At 46.0% G+C, this 2,500-nt stretch overlaps 1 long non-coding RNA gene across 1 annotated transcript in view; it reads right to left on the bottom strand.

The window, feature by feature from the left end:
* The window catches only part of LOC137631526 (uncharacterized), a 353,676-nt gene that overhangs the window by 126,278 nt on the left and 224,898 nt on the right, over positions 1–2,500 (bottom strand). The gene's annotated exons all lie outside the window — the stretch shown is intronic.

Below are 2,500 nucleotides of genomic sequence, written 5' to 3'. Positions count from 1 at the left end.
TGAGCTTAGGGTGACCGGTTTGGGGGAGCCTATAAGTCTATCTGCTGTGTCATCAGCGGCCGCTGATTGGCCCTCCTTGGTCCTAGCTTAGGTAGAGAGGGAGCTTGGGTGCTAATCATATTTAAATATTGTCAGTCTCTAGGGCATTGTCCTACTCGATAGAGCAATGTCACTGTCCCTTGCTCCTGCCATTCATGAGTGGCCTTTAAACCTTTAAGCCTTTAAACCGAAAGACAGCTACTATGATATATAACTAAAAGTAATTAACATAATTAACAACATCGTTCAAGGTAATCTCCAGATATAGAATCTAGTTAAAGATAATAACAGCATTAATATCTTGGTAACATCCCAAAATGGATAAGTTCAATAACCTTACATAAAAAAAGAATCATAATTCCCGTACTTTAAGATTCATAGGAAAACTGGCGCAAGAAAAATAACGGAAATATTTTATACTCTGTTCCTCATGTTCCTGCTATTTGAACAAGTCTCTTCTTTCCCTCGAAATTCCTCGGAATTTTCTAATTCCCCTTAAGGCGTGTTTGCTCATACCTCATCTTTTCCTTCAGTTTTCTGCTTTGGTTTTCGCAAGTGTAAACAGCGGGAATTTTTTTTTCCGGGATTTCGCCGCGCGTTTGACTAAATCTTGCTCGCATTTCTTTTTCTTTTTTTTGATTCAGCAATGTTCTTATTTAAAGGTTTAAAGGTCGCTCATGAATGGCATACGCTAGGGACAGGGACAATGCCCTAGAGACTAACCATATACATGATATGATCAGCGCCCAAGGCCCCTCTCCGCCCAAGCTAGGTCCAGGGATGGCCAGGCAGTGGCTGCTGATGACTCAGCTCTGATAGGAAAGCATTCAACTTTTCTATTGATGAAGAAAAACAAATTGGAGTCGAACAACGAGTTGGGAGAATTTTGAAGACTATATCAGATTTAGTTCTTTAATATTTTCTACTTCTGCGCAGTTTCCGCCTTATTCTGCACAATCTTTATTTTTGGATCTTCAACATTATGGGCTATACTTACACATTTCAAATCCGCACAATCGTAAACTGATCAACAAATAATAACTAGTTCTCCTTTTCGGATACTTTATTTCTTCTCTCCCGTTCTCCTTCCTGTCTCCCCCTTCTTTCTGTATCTTCTATCCGAATCTTTTCAAAGAAATCAGTTATTAGTCTTCAAGATTCTTGTTTTGCATTTCATGACTGGCTTCCTGATTCCACTTGTCGTTGATCCCTTTCGTCTTAGATGAAAGAAGTCTTCAAAAAAAGAATCTTGACAACTTCTTCTTTCTCTCCAAGAGGATAAAGAAGTCTTCAAAACAAGTTTTGAAGACTTCTTCTTCCACATGGAGAGAAAGAAGAATTCTTCAAGATTCTTATTTTGTTTTTTCATGACTGTCTTTCTGATTCGCCTTGTCGTTGGTCCCTTTCTTCTTAGAAGAAAGAAGTCTTCAAAAAAAGAATCTTGAAGACTTCTTCTTTCTCTCGATGAGGAAGAAGTCTTCAAAACAAGTATCTTGAAGACTTCTTCTTCCTCATGGACAGAAAGAAGAAGGCTTCAAGATTCTTGTTTTGTTTTCATGACTGCCTTCCTGATTCCACTTGTCATTGATCCCTTTCTTCTTAGAAGAAAGAAGTCTTCAAAACAAGAATCTTGAAGACTTCTTCTTTCTCTACAAGAGGAAGAAGAAGTCTTCAAAACAAGTATCTTGAATACTTCTTCTTCCTCATGGAGAAAAGGAATAAGTCTTCAAGATTCTTGTTTTGTTTTCATGACTGCCTTCCTGATTCCACTTGTCGTTGATTCCTTTCTTCTTGGAAGAAAGAAGTCTTCAAAGCAAGAATCTTGAAGACTTCTTCCTCATGAAGAGAAAGAAGAAGTCTTCAAGATTCTTGTTTTGCTTTTCATGACTGCCTTTCTGATTCCACCTTTCATGTTTTTTTAAAAATAAGCTTGATACAGGAACTCTCTATTGTTAGCTGGGCGGGGCTGGCCCCCTTCCTGCTAGCCCGGATGGTCTCCCCCTTCTCGCTGGCAGGGGGGGGCTCCCCCCTTCTCGCTGGCAGGGCGGGGCTCCCCCCTTCCCGCTGGCAGGGCGGGTCTCCCCCCTTCCCGCTGGCAGGGCGGGTCTCCCCCCCTTCCCGCTGGCAGAGCGGGTCTCCCCCCTTCCTGCTGGCAGGGCGGGTCTCCCCCCTTCCCGCTGGCAGGGCGGGGCTCCTCCCTTCCCGCTGGCAGGGCGGGGCTCCTCCCTTCCCGCTGGCAGGGCGGGGCTCCCCCCTTCCCGCTGGCAGGGCGGGTCTCCCCCCTTCCCGCTGGCAGGGCGGGGCTCCCCCCTTCCCGCTGGCAGGGCGGGGCTCCCCCCTTCCCGCTGGCAGGGCGGATCTCCCCCCTTCCCGCTGGCAGGGCGGGACTCCCCCTTCCCGCTGGCAGGGCGGGTCTCCCCCCTTCCCGCTGGCAGGGCGGGGCTCCCCCCTTCTCGCTGGC

This window comes from Palaemon carinicauda, chromosome 40, assembly GCF_036898095.1.
Source record: "Palaemon carinicauda isolate YSFRI2023 chromosome 40, ASM3689809v2, whole genome shotgun sequence".
NCBI lineage: Eukaryota > Metazoa > Arthropoda > Malacostraca > Decapoda > Palaemonidae > Palaemon > Palaemon carinicauda.
This window is presented reverse-complemented; position numbering and strand designations above follow the sequence as displayed.